Here is an 18,869-nt window from a genome sequence, read left to right on the forward strand (position 1 = left end):
GCGTGAGAAGACTAAGACCTGGGAAAAAAAAGATACATGCTTAAAAAGTAGGTGGCATACTTTTACTTGAGTTTGGATCCCCTATGCTCATGATTCATATTATGTTTACATATCAGAGCATGCAAGTAATACCTGAAAACATGCTTTCAGATGCGTTCATAGTATCTGATGAAGGACACTGCTGCCTAAAAAAGCTTAAAAATTTTGGAACAAGTTAGTCTCTAAAGTGCCACCCTGCCCTGTTGCCTTCTATCTGAAATAATGTATATCATTAAAATGTTTTGTATTTCAAAATTGATTTAGACAGCTGCTGGTCTCATATGTCATATGTACTTCAAGAGAACTAGAAACTGAAGTACAGAGAGCCGTCCAATTAATAAATATTAAACACATTTTACCTAAACAAGCAAAAAAGAAATAAATGGATCTCAAAGCACTGTATAATGCTGAGTGCACCTTACAGTGCTGATTTTACACTTGGAGTAACTGAAGCAGAAAGATTGATAGAGTTCCCAAGGTCAATGTAAGTCATTTGCAGAATTACAATTAGTACCCAAGTAATCAGATTCCCAGTCAACCCACTGAATATATTATGAACTGGACAAATACTATGTGCATAGAAGGAATTTGTTTAACATACAGCATAACCACTAATCTTGTGAGGCTCCAAAATGAAATTTTCAGACCTGTAAAGAGGATTTGGATGTCTAGTTCCAGTTAATTTTTATGAGAACTGGACATACAAATCCCTTAGGCTGTTTTGAGAATCCCAGTCCAACAACCAGTTAAGTGATATGCAAACTAGGGTATTATCTAGGGGGCACCTTTTTTAGAGGTCTATCTGAAATGAGATCTCCTTTTTTTTCTTCTCTCTAGAATGGGGTGTGAACTAAATAAAGTTTTTCACTTGTGGCTGTTTCACTTGTGGCAATTTTTTGTCCTGCTGGCAAGGTACAAATCAACTTGTTTCTTTAGAAGATAACTAGAATATAGAGAACAAAGAAAACATGAAAGAGCATAATTGTTGCTCAGAGATAAAACGTAAATTAGCTTTAAGTTGGCAATTTTGTCTTATCATTGACTTTTGGAAATATACATTTTCATCTGGCTTTTAATAGAAAAAAATGGAATTATTAGAAAGCTAAACTTCTCACCTATTCATGTTTTACTTTCTATCTGCCCATCTTTATGACTAACACCTTGGCATTCAAACAAGTTCTATGCTGAAAAAAAAATAAAATAAAACCTGTATAAATGACAGAGTGTTCAACCATGAACACATTGTCTTTTATGAATATTATAATCACAGAATCAATAAGCCTACAAAGAAAAAACAGGACACAAAACGTGTTTTGTCATTTCTGACGAAGTTATAAAAACAACAGACATTCAATATGCCAAGTGTTCTTCAATCCTTCATAATCATAGCCTTATTGAAGTGAGGACAAAAAGGGTCTAATTGCATAGGAGCAATCTCAATGTAATAGGTTATACACCCAGGCACTGCTGCACAATACAACAAAAACAACGTTCCCTGTGTATAGCAGAATGTCATCTCTCATTTTCAGGCAATTACCTTCTTTCTTGTCAACAGTTTTAATAACCTCCATCATCTCTAAAAGACTTTTGCTTCAGTTAAATAATTTTCAGCTTTTTAATATGCAAATGTGCTTGTTCATATGCATGGGTGAAGTGGCGCTGCTACTTGAAATGTGTCAGTACATTGTGGAGCACCTGCACCTCGGGGAAGCTTGATTTAATTGACACCTAATACTATTCATTATTCCACTTAGTGAGCAACTCCTATTAGTCACCTGTAGGTTTTCCTATAAGCAGTGCTTTGGCCACCAATGAAAATATGAATATTTCTATAAATAGAATGGCCATATTTAGTAAAGGGGGTTCACTACTGGTGAGCCTGGAACATCTCATTAGAAATATTTTTTTAGGTTTTCTTTTTTTCCAAAAAAACTTTTTGTTTTTCCCTTGACTATGGATCATGATGTATACCACAAGCAGCTGCTATATATTTTATATGTATCAAGTATAAATACTGTAATATCTATTGTTTTATTATGTTTTATATTAATTCTCCAAAAAGGAAACAGGAACAAGGGAACAAAAAGTGCAATTTTATTAGTTGTGGCCGCTGTTGCCCTGAAGGTGTGGTTTCACCTGACATTTCTACTTTACAAGTTATATGACCTGCACTTACTCACTGAAAGTGCAAAGAAATGCAGAATTTCAGGCTCTTATTAACTGAATAATTTTATAATAAATATGTCCCATTGCAATTCAGTCTTATGCAAGCTAATAGACTATTTAACTCAATTGTGAAGAATGTGCAACAGAAATCCGTAAGTCACCAACTAAAATAAGCATGCTGAATATGGGATTTTGTGCCCTTACGGATATGAAGGCAATAAACATATACCATAAACAGTTACAATTTAAGTCTCTTATTGTTCTTTTATTGCTGTATTAGAATTGAGGCACAATGCACTGTATATGCTGACTTGATGATATTGGGGTTGTTTCTTTACCACATGGTCTGTAACCGTATTGTTCAGGCCACATTTCTTTCCAGCATTAATGCATTTGTTAGTCCCAGAAGGCTTAAACTACAGATGTTTAACATCCTGCTTATGGACAGATCATCTGGAATATGAACTGAGAAATCTATACTACTTATTAGTATACGTTATGAGTGTAACGGAGATTTAATAGTCTGTTCAAACTAGATTAGTGAAACTGTAGTTATAAAAATGTGTCTTCGTAACAGATACATGTGAAGATTAAAAAATGAAATCAAAACATGTTTTTGACCAAAATATGATTTTTATCAGAAAAATTTGTGACCAATTAATGTTGTTTACATAATAGTGTATGTAACATTAATTACAGCTTTCAAAATGTTAACTGCAAACCTTTTTTGTGAACACAGACTTAGCAGCATGGTGGAAATCTGAGTTGTTTTAAGGGCTGATCTACAATGCATTGAAAGGGATCATAAATCAAGTCGAGGGTCCAAAAGACAAATAAGGGCATCAGCAGTGAAAAAGATTGAGTAATCCTAACCCCAAAATCCAATCATTTCTAAAGTAAGTGGGGAGAACGCTGGTCAACTAGACCTTTGTTGGTATCCCCAAAAATGTAATCTCCAAGCTAAAGAATGGCAGCTGGCAGAACAGCTGGTGAATAGGATTAATGTCAGAAGAAAGAAATAAAACTCAACATATGTCCAAGCCTGCGGTGCTGGGACTGAGCATGATTGTACCCCGACGGATACCATGTGTACAGCTGGAAAGTGCCACTGTGCCATGCTTCTATACCCCACAAGGTCATTTCTAAGAAGTACAGCTAATATCTAAACAGCAAATTGAACTTTTCCTAGAGAACTGAGATTAAAAAAGGAACAAACAAGCTTAATACTGCAAATATTTTGAACTGTTTAACCCAATCTGACTGGTTTGTTACAATACTATATCAACCAAAAAGACAGATTAGCATTAAAGCTAACAGATTGCACTAATTTTAAATATATTTTTAAAACTGTTTAAACCTTTTAATCTCATCTCATTCAGATGAAATTATGTTACAGCAAACATATTTCCACCTTTCATTTAAGGTTCAAACCAGGACCAGAAAATCCCAGTTCAGTAATATGGAAGATATTTTCTTTCAAATTATAAACATTTCAGTGATAACATATTTCTATATCTCATATACAATTTGCATAGTTAAAATTTGCCTAATAAATTCTGCAAAGGCAAAATGCTTTTTTACACTAGCATTATCCAATATATATTTTTAAATATGTAAATGATTAAAAATAGGGGAGTTTGCATCTTTAACCCATGTTTCAGCATGCTTTTTTAATTTTAATAACACTGACTGTAAGGCTTGTAGATATTTAAATTACTTACACTGAAGAACAGAAAATATATAAAAATATTTCTGAGTGAAGAGAAAGGCCCTGGATTTTTTCAAATCTTGAGAAAAACAAATTCATTTAAGTATTTTTTTCTAAGAAAGAACCTGAATCTGCTCCCAGTGAAGTTGATGGCAATCTCCTACAGACTGCAAATGTGTTATATCAGATTCTAAATAGTAACTGCAACTGCATGCAATGAGAAAGATGACAAAATGTTACATAACAGGTTTTGTTCAGTGCATACAGTAAAGGCTGTTTCAAATTTAACTTATGTTTGTAGGAAACTCATTTTCTAGGCATACAAAACAATTTAGGTACACTTGTTTTGTATGCCATGATTTCAGCCTTTCCATCTCTTAAACCTGGAAGCAACAAAATGCAAAGATTATCAAAAATATCGTAATCACACCTGAAGCAGTTGTCCTGGCATTCGCTGCAGCATTCTTTGTCAGCAATTCATCAAGAAACATGCAGTAGAGCAATATCCAATATATTCTTACTGTGTGGGAGCATGCAGTGCTGCCTCAAAATGGAACATCCAACTGGGACTCCATCTGGCAGCTGCAAGATGGCAACAGGTAACTGGAAATAATGTTTTACTATTCAAATATAATTCTCTATACTAAGGATGACAAGCATGTTTGTTGGCACTCAGAGATTAGGGTCATGAAATGGCAGCCAATCACAACATCCTAATCAGTTTGGAAATAGAGGTAGTTTAAGCTTGCAAAGGAGTTCTTGTTCCTGTTTTAATGATAGATGGCCCTTGCAGTAACACGTCTACCAGCACCACAACAACTGCTAAGATGGGTCAAATTCTGTTTCCATTAACATTACTTTAGCTCCAAAGAAGATCCATTGACTGTAACTTCCGCTTTTAAGCTAGTCAAACTAAGAGCAGAATCTGTAAAGTTTCTAACTTTCACAATCTCATCACTGATTTAGAAAATATAAACTTGGTTGCAAATTATTGTGGCAGAGAAGATACAGGGACATATCTGAAGCAAAACAAGCAACATTCCATTAAACAAATTTTATTCTAGTGAAATTCCACCCATATTAATCTTTAGGAAGTTCCACTGGCATAAAACTGGTGTAGTGTTGTAAAGAATTAGGCTCTTCCAATGCAAATTTAATCATCTTAATAAAGTTACTTTGTAATTTGTGTTTATTTATTTAAAGCACGACCATATTCCATCTTTCATACTCATTTGGAAATATTCCTTCCTCCTAATGTTCCATGGTCTTGTTCAAATGAGGCTGTAGATGATTAGCCAGGCTACCTAATAGGAAAATGGAATATATTCTTCTCTTTCATTTAGCTTTCATCATGGAAGTGAAGGGGGGCCGGGGGGGGGGGGGGAAAGAAGTTGGGAATCTCTACTGTAGACTTGCCAACCATGCAGATCAAAGGAATGGTCTTTTCTTCTTCTTCTTCTATTTTCTTTTGTTGAGACATGATTTTATGCAAAATTGCTACCGACTTCTACCCTGTAGAAGTGGGCAATATAATTTGACCAAGCACTACTAAAGAGTTTAAGCTTTTGCTTTTCCTGCACCAAATGTTGAATGTCATTTTAATCCTATGACTGGTTACTGTAGCAGGAAAAAAAGAGGTTAAAAGTTTAACTTATTCAAGACAGTCCTGCATTTCTTACTCAGGCAAAACTTCCACTAAATCATTTTGAGCTCTTCCTGAATAAAGAGGGCTGTATTGGGTCCTACCTGTCTAAACAGGACAGTATTTTATATACCATATTTTTAAATAATTTTATGCTATTTCATTCTATTTTATCCCTGTATTACTTGATATCTAAAATGGGACTCAACAGCAGCATTAGTCTCATATCATTATGTACTGACAAAAATGTTTTTGTTTGTACTCACAGAGAATGGAAAGAAAACTACATTGCTTATTAATATCTACTGAATTGTTTAAGAGGATTTTTAAGATACAAGTTAAAAGAATTTCATAATTTCAATTTCTCCTTTTCATTTAATAGTAGACATTCATTAGGACCCACACACTGTAATAAATTATAATAATTTCAAACAAGAATTAAATTACTAGGTACCTACTGAAAGAGCCATTTTTTCTTAGGTACCCTGTAATCTAACTGTCAGATTTAAAATCTATTCCCAATCAACTCTTCACAACATTCACATTTATTCATCTATGTTAAATTAATAAAAGGTGTGAATAATACTGACAAAATTGATCATTATTGTTCATGTAGATTTAGAAAATTATAAGGTAATCTAAAATGTAAAAGGAATTGAGGGAAACTATTAAGGTTCTTATAAATAAATTCATCCTATGCTATATTTTTTAACTCAAGAAAGAAACTTCGACAAGACTTATTTAAATTGACTACAGAAGCTACTTGATAAATTGTACATTTTAGAATATAACCCACTTTCCTTTTTTTATTTAAAAAAAACTATTAAAAGTTGACAATGGCTACTATGCAAGATGAGACTTCATCTAAAATATGGAAAAGTAATGTTGAAACACCACCAAACACCAGGTTGAATACAGCCTGATCCTGGGAGGACCTGAGCACCTCCTGAGAGGTGCTCAGCATGTTCTAGTCCCACTGCACTGAAGTCAATAGGAATTGAGGTCATTCCAAATCTCCAAGGATCAGGATTTTACTAGAATTTGAAAAACAAAAAGTACCTCTTTCTCCATGTATATAAGCGTGAGAAAGAGCCACATTTTTCATAGGATTAAAGACAACACAATCATCTTGCCTTATGCATAGATTTATTACCAGTTTACCTATCAAGAGTAACCACTACATATTTTTGCATCCCTACACAAAACCTAACACAATCTCTACAGTAAGCTATCTTGTCCTTTGCACATTTGCCATAATTCCTACCATCTAACCTTGCTGACCCTTCTCCCCCTTAACTGGGATCCCTGCAGATAAAGCAAAGCATGTCAACATCTGTTCCCATTCACACCGATTTTAATTTACAAAAAGAGCTTTGCTATTTTCAGAACAGGCTCCAGAGCACAATGACAGATTTAGGGCCTTTAATGGGGTTGCATTTCTAGTGTCAGCATTTCATACTCACTACAACTATATTCTAAGGGATTGCATCATGGGTTATAACCAGGGGGTAGCAGCCACATTAAAGATGTTTTCCTCACTATAGCCTTGTTTTTCAATAACAAAGGTTTAATGTCATTTCATGAACCTAAGGTGGCCTCTTGACCAAAAATCAGTGGTTCCAGAGCACTGGTATGATTTCCTTCATTCTACCAATTGCAGGTATGTGTATTCCTTCTACGAACACACACCTTTCCATTTCCTGCCCTTTAATATTTAAGGATGGGATTTTCAAGAGAGCTTACTGTTAGCTTCACCCGATTCCTATAGAGGATCCCTCCCACTGACTTTAATGAGAGCAGTTAGACCAATGCTGAGTGATTTAAAAAATGCCACCCTAAGTTTCTCCCACCGCTTTGCCGTCTACCAATTGTTGCAATAACTAAAACACCATTTTCTAAATATATTCCTTGGAATATATTTGCAGACTTTCTCCTCCCAGCAAAGTCAATGAAATTGCTCATCCTTACCGCAAGCTTGTGAAGTACGAAGACCAGAAATAGCAGGAGAGTTTCAATGTCACACATAATCCAAGCACGATTGTTTCACAGTAGTTCAAAATAAAGTTTTCTGCCACTTTGAGAGGGTTTTTTTGGTTTTTTTTAAAGATATACAGTATGTAGAACAACTTGGAAAAACAATGCACAAGTTGTGTTGTAATCACATAACAGCTAAGACACGAGCAGCTGAGCAGAAGGAAGATGGGCAATGGAATGCCATACAGTAATCAGCACTGTTGACTAATCAGAATTTGAGACACTAGAAGGTAATAAGGGTATTATAAAGAATGGCTTATTGAAGGAGCAGCTGTTTATGTGTAGCTCACTGTTTAAATGAGTTCCACTAAATTGCCATGGTATGTTTTGGTGAAAATGTTTCACTCTTTTAAAAATGATCTTAAGAACAGGAACAGCAAGCACTGAGTAAACGGCAAGTATTTGGATACCAGAACACCAAGTACAGTTACAGAAGCAGTTATCTGAGTGTTTGAAACCTTTAAAATGGCATAAATTTAGTGGTCCTGTAAGTTACAAAAGAATATTCATTACTTGGGGAAAGCCTAAATGTCATCTTTGTTAGCCTACCCTCCACCACCGAGTGTTGTTGCCATGGGCACAAGAGCTGAGGTGGCTATGAAGGGTAATAGAGACAAGGATCTGAGGAAAAACCAAGGGAAAGTATAACTCAAAACAACTATTGAGCCATTTTAGGGGATCTGTATTTGTACCACCAGCCAATAAACACAATAAACAAAATGTACTTAATTTAAAAAATAAGGCAATTTTAACATCCCTCAGCACAAACATGCTAACAACAACAACAAAATGCAACAAGCTCAAATAGGAAAATCTAATTAAATAATGTTAAAACATCAAAAACCAAAAACAATATTGAAAAATCACAACACTGAAAACAGACAACTCACCATAATTCTCAGACAATAACCATCTTGTTCGAATCTATTTGTCATACAGTTGTTCAACAGATTTATTTTTTTTTGAGTGGGGGTTGGTTTTTTTCAGGAAACCAACTTCTGGTTTTGTTTCCAAAAACATCTACGAACTGTTTGGAGCATGAAGGAGACTGAGTAATACTACTGAAAAGTTATCATAATACATTATTTAAAATATTCTACTTTGGACAGCAAGGGCTTAGTAATATTTAAAAGCAGTCAGCAAGCAGTGGAAACTCTGATATCTTTTGTAACAGTTCACATGTCAAACTGGCAAAGTGCCCACAGTGTACGGCAGAAAAATCTATTTAATGTCTGCCCCACAAGGCGACATGAGGCTTGATTGGCAGAAAGCAGAGAGTGGCTTTTGATCATGTGTCCTAACAAGCAGTTCCAGCTCCTGTCTCTTCGGCTGAACGGCTCCACATTACCTATTCAAACAGAAGTGACAGGCCACTGCACTACTCTTTGGCTCTAGTCTCACACAGTGGGAGCTATGCTGGAGACAGAGCCACTGATTAAATATATCACTTTTTCAAGACAAGCAGGTTGTCTGAATCAAAGTTGGACAGAATAGACTCAACATTATTAAAAGAGGATATAAAACTGGAGTTGAGTGATGTTAGGCCAGTTTGTACAGCCTCAGGGATTCACAGACTGACAAGGGGAATAAGGAACAGCAGAACTCATAAAGCAAGGTCAGAAATTAGCTGTGACACCTTGGCCATTTTCCCATCACTTCAGGGCCACTGTGTTTCAAATCCTGTAGTCCCTTTTTGGCCTTTTTTAAATGATTTATTAAGGGGGGGGGGGGGGAGTGGAAAAAGCATGACTAAGGTAGGTTACAAATTGCAGTCTTAATAGAAATGAAACATTGCATCCACTCTGCAGCATAATAATACAGGGTTATCTTATTAGGTGGGTTCTTTCTGTATTCTCATCAGTGAGTGAGTGAATTACAAAGATGCTATCAACATTTTCAATGCCAGCATAGTAGTCATAGATATTGCTACACACATCGAGAAACGTGGAGGGGGGAGGTAGAGGGGATTAAATAGAAATGTTTATTAAATCACCTTTTCTGTTCACTAATAATTTGATTTGATTTTTGAAGTTGCATATCTAGCCACAATTAGTTGTATGTTTTGATATTTAGACAAAGCTACACAGTAAATAAAATAGCTTATTTAGATGTTATCCCATAGAAACAATAGATACACTAAAACATGCAGAAACAAATCTTCCAAGCGAATTATTAATTACGTGGCTAATTAAAGATATATCAAAACCTATTAATAAAGCTGCAACAAACAAATTTACACAAACAAAAACAGAAGCGGTTCACAGAGAAAAGTGAGAATCAAAAACAAAGACAGCTTCTTAGAATAAAGTAGCAAGTTAAGACATTAGGTCTTAACCACCCTTTCTGATCCATTCAAAATTCTCCATAAAATATTAAAATAATGGTGCAAATTGTATAAGAATCCTGGCAGAGTTGTTCCTGGGGTAACTCTATTCAAGTAACAGAGTCATTCCAGGGATGAATTTGGCATGGTTTATATATATATTTCACTGCTGCAAGTTCTTTTGACATTTTATCAAACCTCTGCCCTTTGTGTTAGTTTTTGTTTCACTGTAAATATTTAATGGCAACCTGCTTGTTACATATTTGAGATATGACAGGGAGTGTTAATGCCTGTACTAAGAGTCAGAGATACTGTAAATATCAGACACAGGGGCAAATTCAAAGACAGAGGGCCAAATTCTGCCTTGTTTTGCACCAATGCACCCTAAACAAATACAAATACTGGTTGTAAATGAGAGTAATTCGGCCTAAATATTTTCTGTGATACTACTAGGAAGCTGTACATAGGTGGATAAGTTCTCAGTAACATTTTGGCATTACAGGGTCTCCAACTTGTCATGGTCATAAATGCTACTTTGTGTAAAATACTCAATTTGCTTTCACATGTTTAATCAGGCAAAATGCAAAACACGAATACACCTTCACATTCCTTATGGGTTAAGTGAAGATAAAGTTCACAGCTCAGAAAGTAATGGCAGTCACATCAAATTAGTTGAGAATCCCATGCAAACAAAGCAGGTGATTGAAAAATGTAATGTGATAGCAATGAGTTATAACAAAGAGCAAATCTTTATTCTTTTTTTCTCCAAAGCATAAGTAAAATAATGAATTTTAAAAAATGAAAAAGAAAGTAAATAATTGCTTAGATATAGGGCACCATGCCCAGAAATATGTGGATAACTAACCAGTATAACTAAAAATATATTATGATTAATAAAAAACAACAGTTATTTAATATATTCCAGAATGTTATGCTGTAGAACAGCACATTTTGGCATGACTTTGCATGATTGGCAGTTTATACTAAGGAGCAGCTCAAGACTGCAATAGTATAGGTGTTTTTGGTCAGGACTGAGATATATTAACAGACTTCTCTGGGGTTGTTTACAGTGTGTGTGCCTATCCTACTGTACCTGAAGAGGGCTATAAGGCTCACCTTTCTATAAAACCGCCACCTTCACTTTGCAAAGCCACCACTTCACAATGTTACTGAAGGAATATAAAAAAGGGAGGATTCTGATAATACACGTCTATTAACTGTCGTTTGATTTTGGTTATGTTTTGGAACTCAACATGCCAATGAGCATATAAGGAAGATGCCTGATTACATACAAAGATTTAAAAGATTCATCACAATCCAAGCATGCTTATGCAGCACAGAAAAAATTAGCTCAGAGTACTGAACTTTTTTTTTTCTGATTTTTATGTTGTGTTCATTAGTAATACATTGGCAGATCAAAATACACATGCAGGGCAAAGTCTGAAATACAGATTAGTGGAGCTCATTCAGGACTTGCTCCTGATCTTACTGAAGTCAATGACAAAACTCCATTGATTTTAGGAGTAATAGGTCAGGCCTACATTGCACCATTAAGGGCCGTAATAAGATGAATAAATAGACACACTGAGTCCAAGCAAACTCCACTGAAGTAAACTTAGTGAGGTGTGTTTATTCTCAGGCTGAATCTGGCTAATATACTCAGAAGAAGAACATTACTGTTAACGAACTGAGCTGGATTCTATTATAATAAACTAAATCTTTCCTCATGAAAGAGGTGTATTCTAAAACCACATTTCTCCCTCCCCCCTGTAGCATTGTGACATTACATATTTCAACTAAAATTCTCCTTGTTTCTCCTCCTGAATCTTACACAATCTTCAAAGATGTTTTAGTGCTATTAAAAACCACCTTTGTAAAATTATAAAAAAAGAATTAGTTAATTAATTTTATCCAAAGCTTAATTGCTTTTAATAATACACAAAAGTGTATTATTCAGCTGATATTGAATGGATTTGGTTTCCTTAATGTAAAATTTGTTTGGGGTTAATTAGCACGGCTGAGGACTAATCTTAATCATTTTATGTTGTTTACACTGGAGGCAGTTTTCCATGATCCTGCCAGCCAGCATCGCTCACAGAGGAAGTGGCATCTTGTAGTTTCAGACTAAAACACAGAGGTGAGAGCAGCTGCTCTCTCTGCTCGCTAAGCTAGGCAGCCTAAACATATAGCTGCCTCCTTCAGCCAAGTAGCGAATGCCTCTTTATTTCACGTAGCAATATAAAGTTGTCAAAATTATTTTTTAAGGAATGATAAGGTATCTAAACCAAATATTGTACAGGAAATAGGGAATATATCAACATTTAAAATGTATACAGCACTGAGCATTTTTACTGTCGTTTTTTTAAGAAAAGCAGATCTAATTAGTTGTATCTCTAAAGTGCGTACCTAGCATTTTTATTATGTATTATAACATTTTGCTTAGAGCTGACATTTTTATTCTGACAAGCACTGTCTGGAGAGCTCTCAATAAATAATACATTTACAATTTTCAGTAAATAAGCAGTGGACACAAATCGTTATCCTTACTTACAGCTGCCCCTCTCTAATAGTGCTTTTACAAGTAAGGTGACTATTCAGTCTAATGCAATACTCTCAGTGCTGGAAAGATATTTTCATTCATTATCACGGTCACAAGCACTTAAAGCACTTTTAGGCCCTGTTGCAAAACAGGAAACCTGAGGTTGTTCACCTAAACAACTTGAAAATTTACTTGCATAAGGGTTGATATAAACTCTGCTGAAGTCCTAGAAAGGATAAAAATGTGGTTTTCTTCAGAGATCTTCATATTAAAGATTATCAAAACCCCTTTATACTACAATTATGAAACAGTCCATGGTATTAATTTCCTAAATCAAAACCTGACTATAGTGTGCACTGATCATAACATTGTTTGCTTTACAGTACATTAGAAACTGCAATGAAGTTTGAATGTAGTTATCTACTGCCAAGTCCACACAACTGAAGCAGCTTTGCATATTTTTATGTCTGTTAATAATGTCCTTAGCCACGGAGACTGATTTTCTTTCATTTGCACCCACTTATAGTGAACTTGTCCTTTCTAATTTTTAAAAAGGAAGAGTTAAATGTATTTTCTTATTTGCTCTGCTGCTTATGATATACCAGAAGGCAGATCACATATGGTATGTCTTAATACCATATATTATATGGTATGACAGAAACTAGGCGAGTGTGCTATAGTAAATCACATATGAAATAGTACTTGATAGAAAAGCTGGTATATTTTATTGTACAGTCAAAATTGTGCAATTATATCTGCCTAAGGATGGCATCAGCCTAAAGAGGTTTAGTGGGGCTCCAGACATAGGATGTTGAATCTGGAGGAATCGGGATTGAGTCTGGGAGGTAGATTCACTGGGGAGGCACAGTTTTGAAGAGCCAGGAGATGCAGGTATTTAGTGGTTTCAGACTTGACTCAGCTTAATGTATACCTGTCTACAGGGCTGTATATAGATTAAGATCAAGACTAACAGAAAAAAAGCCATGAGTCCTAGTAAAAAGTAGTTTAATCCTTGCGTGTGTTAAGCTCTGGGTAAATATAGCTCAGGTAAGGAGCTAAAATGGTGAAGGTGAACACACCACAACAAATCCTCAAAAATTTAGCAAAGTTAAAAGAGGTGGCCCAATCTGCAACATTCAAATCTGAATTTCATATAAAATGATTTGATGGTCTCAGTGCAGCTCCCAGCAGTGAGCTATAGCATAACATTTACTGTACCACTGACAGTTACTGGCATCCTTCTTAGTATTCCTGGATAACAGCTAAGTAGTAAAAAGCAACAGAAACTAAAAGTACCTCTTCACTTTTCAGAATATCTCAGAGCACAGTGAAAAAGTCTGAACTGCCCCAGTCTGAGCTGTACCAGTTCTGTGAACAAAGAAAACTAGAAAGAATGTTTTCTGACAGCTATCAGCAGAAGAGAGACTCTGAAGAATACTGAGGAATTACTGCTGGTTCTAACCCATATGAGACCTAATGGCATGCACTTATGTGCTCAGCTAGTACTAGAATGCGTACAAGAACCAGGAGAAAAACCATAAGATGGACAGACACGCAAGGTAAACAGAAGGTGGATGGCTGACACGATACACCAGACATTCATAAAAAAGGTGAGATATAGTTTGGTTATGGAGATGGTTGCTCTGAAGTATTTTGAGTAAGTATACAGAAAACAAAGAAAAGAGTCAACGTTGCATCAATCATCTTTTATGCATTCCCAAGGATGCAAAAGAAAAGGGAAAATACCAGAAGAGAAACTGCTCTGGATCTATTTCCTATTAATATGGAGCTAACTAAGGTAATTGACTGCTTTGTTCTAATTTCACACAATTACTTGAATTCGACTCTTGTAAGACGTATTCAACAGAATATAACTATACATCAAGAAATGAAGATTAAGAAAGTGTAATATCCACATGCAAGGGACAAGTCTGGAGATTTGTCTAAACACTGTAAGAAGAAAGTAGTATTTCTCCAAAAAGTAAAAACAAAAAGGAATGGAAAGGAGTGGTCATAAGAGGAGGTCTAACCGGTACAAAAATTGACTAGAGAGAGCCAAGTTAAGGCATGCTGCCAAGAGGTAAGCCATGTAGAAACCCCAAATGTAAATCACAGGAAAAGTATGTTCTGTCCCTTTCCCCAGCATCTGTGTGGGCTACTTAGATTATGAGCTGGATGCATACAAGCATTACATTTAGATCATTCTAACCAGGCTTAGGGACATATAAATGGCCAGGAGTGCAAGCGCTGACACGGCTTAGGTTGTCCTAAAAATGGCATTCTTGATCTAAAGTTACTTCTTGTCAGACAAGAACTAACTTTAGAACACTTGCATGGGTCCTAGGCTGGGTAAGCTCAGCCACTCTTCACAGCCCCATGGCTGTGCTGTTTTTACACTCCTGCCCCCCAGCCACAACCAGCATACTCCTAGATCAGGCAGCATCCCCTCCCACCCTCTCCCCATGGACCCACTACCTGCCCAATCCCACTAGCCACCTTTCTGCCCCTGACTTACTCGCCTCTGATTGCCCATGTGAACACTTGCATGTGGCGGAACCTGACTAAGGTTTAGGAGGCTCAAAGTAAGTCACCTAACCTAAGCAGGGTCTTCTGAACACTTTGCACCCTAAGGAGGTACAGTTCCTAGCACAACAGGACCTATTCTTAATTGATCCTTAGGCTCTATCAGAATATAAAACAACAAAAAATAGAAACTTCTACAAATCCAGCACATTTGATAAAAAAGAATACTAAAAGGAAAAAGGCTCATTTCTTAGAAGAGAGTCCAAATCAGCTGTGACTATATAAGAGCTGAGTGACAGAAGTGTTTTCTTCAGATGATCTTTTAAAGAAAAAAAATTAAGAGGCTGTTGATACACTGTCAGTAAATAAAGGAAAATCTTGACAGTCCAGCTTTTGTTAAATGGCAGGTTATAGTGAACGTATAGCATCCGTGTGTGGATTCAAGGACATTTTCTAACAAATTTTGGTCCTGGTCATGAACCACTAATGACAGTGGGAATGTTGCCACTGTTGTCAATAGCCTCTTGATATGCTATCACCAGTTATTTTTGAAAATTCATGGAGAAGGGAGCAGGTATTGTATGGCAGATGTTAAAAAGTATTTGAAGGAGACTGAGCCATGAAATTATAAGCCTCCAGAAGAAGAACCATCCTCTGTAATGGGTACAGTGCCTGGTATAGCAGAACCCCCAGTAGCTGGCTGGGGCTGGTAGGAGCCACTATCTACAAAAAAGCAATATAATACATTCCTGGCCCTTATTTCAAACTACAGTAAAATTACAGGAAAAAAATCTATTCAAATAGAAAAATATCTTTAGTCACTCAGAAAATCATGGGGCCCATAAGAAGAAAGAGCAGGGAATTTTAAATGTCAAATGATTTAATACAGGCATTAACTATGCCTTATTCAGTGGAAACTTTGAGGTGGGAATGTGGAGGAGACAGAATGTAATTGCCCAACCGGAATTCAAGCTAGACAACAGTCTTGAGAAATGTTCAGGAGCATTTTTAATGCCTTTAAGTAGCCAGGAACTCAATTCTGTGTTTTGATCCAAAAAGATGAAAATATCCTCCATCATAATGGCCTCTATCATTACACTGGAATAACACTTCAGTATTAACACAGGAAAATGAATACCACCAATTCAGTCATTGGAAATCTCCAAAAACAAATGGAGTAAGATACTGTATTTACTCAAATCTGGGATGGAAGTTTTTTTCCCCAAACAACACAGGGAAGGGAACCGTTATCATGGATTGAAGTACTGGCCAAGGCAGGTGCCAGCTCAGCTCTGGCTTCAGCCCTGAGCTTGAAGCCTTCCCCAGGCCAGGGTGGCTCATGTGCAGGGGACAGGACTCACTGCCAGGGGAGTATGAGGGAAACCTCACAGTGGGAATGGAGGAGGAGTGCAGGGGAGACTCCCCCCATATAGCTTGGGAGGAGACCATTCAGTCTGCCCCCTACCAGTGCCAGTTCCTCATGGCTTGCTTCCCTCCCCCAGCTTACATTCTGCTCCAGCTCCAGCCCCTTCAGTCCTTATCTGGCCAGGCCCACAGCTGCCACCACTATTTCTGCCTGGCCAGGCAGGGCTGGGGCCAAGCCAGGGCCACCACTGCTGCCTGCCTTAGAGTCAAAGCAAAACAGAGCAGCGGGAGGTAAATGTGGGGGAGGCATGGTGCAGGGAGTGAGGGTACAGGCAACCAGGGAGAGCAGAGAGTTGGGAGCAGGACGTGGAGGACAAGCACAGACATGGGGGAACGAGAGGGGCAGGTGCTATGGGTCAGACACATGGGTGGGGACAAAAGGCACAGGGGCAGATGGCAGCGGGCATGTGGCAGGGGCAGGCAGCAGGAGGGCAGAAACAGAAATGGGGCAGGACATAGGCAGCAATGGGGCAACATGGCAGGGGCAAGTGACAAAGGGCAGGCAAGGAGGGCAAAGGACAGAGGGTCATGGAGGTCTGGCTCCTCACCTCCTACCACTGCTTTCCCCACCACGGTTGGCGGGGTGGGGGGCAAATTTAACACAACCTTCCACTAATTAGATCCTACACATGTAAAATTATAACATTTCTAATTTTCCATGTATAGAATGAATTACTGGGGGGGATCATCTTAAATTCAAAGTTGTCTTGGATTTGGGTAAATATAGCACTTGTCCACATGCATTTGGAAGCTGTGAAAAATAATTACTGATGAAAAATGTTTGGGGAAACCAAGACAATAAGCCTAGAAATTTAAGAACAAAACCAAACAAAGGAGTATTTCCACTAAGAGTGGGGACAGGTATTACATTCCTGGCAGAAGAAACGTCAATATGCTAGAAACTATGTAAAGAGGAAGCAGTTCAAAACAAGACATAGAAGGCTGTGGGAATGGCTCTCAAGAAACACGATGGAAGCCCTGTTCCTTGAAACTGAACTGAACAAGCCATCATGGCTATCCTTTCGGATCAATCCTTTATTAAGCTGTGGAAAGATGAACACAGGGTAAAACTGAAACTCGTCTGTCACTCTACATGGTATACTGTAGAGAGATATTTTGCAAATCAAGCTTATGCTTAAACCTACAATTAAAATGTAACACCAAAATTTTAGTAATAGACCCCAGTGTATGCACAAATGTGTTTGTGTAATTTCCAGTGGGAAGTATGCTCATACTTTGCACTATTACGTATGACTTTTTGTTTCATTTTATTCTGTTTTTATCTGTTTTGTAGGAGGCTTTGAATTTTTACCAGCGAATGAAGGCTCATGGGATAGAGTTAAAAAACATAAAGCATGTTGCAGATTATGATCTTCTATGTTTATAAACTCACTATTGTGAGTGTGTGTGTAAACAAACAAGTATATTAAATACAAATGCTTCATTTGTATTTATGTAGACATATGTATAAGTCTATGTTACACATGCACATGCACAGTGACAGAGTGATCCAACAGGCACATTTGGCAGATCATGAATGGGAATGCATATACCACTGTTTATACAGAGGTATTTCTGCATGCAATTTAAAAACTCTGTTTTTAGCATGCTCAACTGTAGTCTTCAGTGAGGAAGCAAATGTGGGAAGCAGTTTATAAAAAGCTTGCGTTAGAATCTTGAACTGAACTTTGTTGAAAAATGATACAGTAGCAGAATCAAGGTCAAAAGTGAAGTAGGAATACAGGATCTGAGTAATGAGGGCTTAGCACTTAGCAGAAATGACATGTCCAGTCCCATGTTCGGGAGTGCCAGCTGACCTGCCATCCTAGCTTTCCATATCTATAGAGCTGTGCTGTCATGAGCTCTAAAGGAAGGAAATCTGCTCCCCCAGCTACAGACAAGATGTGTATGACTAATTATTGCCTGTACAGGCTTAGGATGTGGTATAGTAGAATGGCTGGCTGGAATACAGTCCTCAACCTAGCAACTACACAGATGATGAAATGCAAATATATATTAAATGAGGAATACAATATTCAGGAGGAACCTTCTCTCACTGAAGAGGAACAACGTGAGTTTGAACACTGTACTGAACATGCACACTCTTCTTTTGAGCACTGCAAAGAAAATCAATAGTTGATTTCACTGGAAGTGACTTTAAAAGGAAAAGGCCAATAAAAAGCCGCTTCCCAAACACATTTCCTTGTGCAGAAAAAATAAGAAGAATGAGACTAGTGAAATTACCAAAAATGGCTTAATTTTTTGTGTTGCTCAGTAAAGCTAGATATCTGACCTTTTTAGGAGATGTGTTAGCAAAATCTTCATGTAGCCCTCAATTAATTTAATTATAAACAATCAAAAATATCCTTTTATTTTTACATTTAAATTTGTTCATGTTCATGTTTTCATTTCTAAATCATTACAAATTAAGACACTGGGATGTCTTAACACAAATGCTGGATTGGGAAAT

The 18,869-nt window shown here is 36.9% G+C and overlaps 1 protein-coding gene and 1 long non-coding RNA gene across 7 annotated transcripts in view; one reads left to right on the forward strand and one right to left on the reverse strand.

Annotated features, from left to right (window-relative positions):
- The window catches only part of SOX6 (SRY-box 6), a 324,606-nt gene that overhangs the window by 299,427 nt on the left and 6,310 nt on the right, over nucleotides 1-18,869 (reverse strand). Inside the window, exon 2 of one of the 6 annotated variants that reach the window (XM_025197399.1) lies at nucleotides 8,480-8,616. The exons of the other annotated variants lie outside the window; for them this stretch is intronic. The gene's annotated coding sequence lies outside the window, so the exon portion shown is untranslated. The remainder of the gene's footprint in view (nucleotides 1-8,479; nucleotides 8,617-18,869) is intronic. 6 annotated transcript variants of the gene reach the window in all.
- On the forward strand, nucleotides 8,862-17,910 carry LOC112549327. The gene is made up of 3 exons (XR_003092721.1): nucleotides 8,862-9,204; nucleotides 13,763-14,061; nucleotides 17,694-17,910. It is a non-coding gene; the product is annotated as an uncharacterized LOC112549327 (long non-coding RNA).

This window comes from Alligator sinensis, unplaced genomic scaffold, assembly GCF_000455745.1.
Source record: "Alligator sinensis unplaced genomic scaffold, ASM45574v1 scaffold502_1, whole genome shotgun sequence".
Classification (NCBI taxonomy): domain Eukaryota; kingdom Metazoa; phylum Chordata; order Crocodylia; family Alligatoridae; genus Alligator; species Alligator sinensis.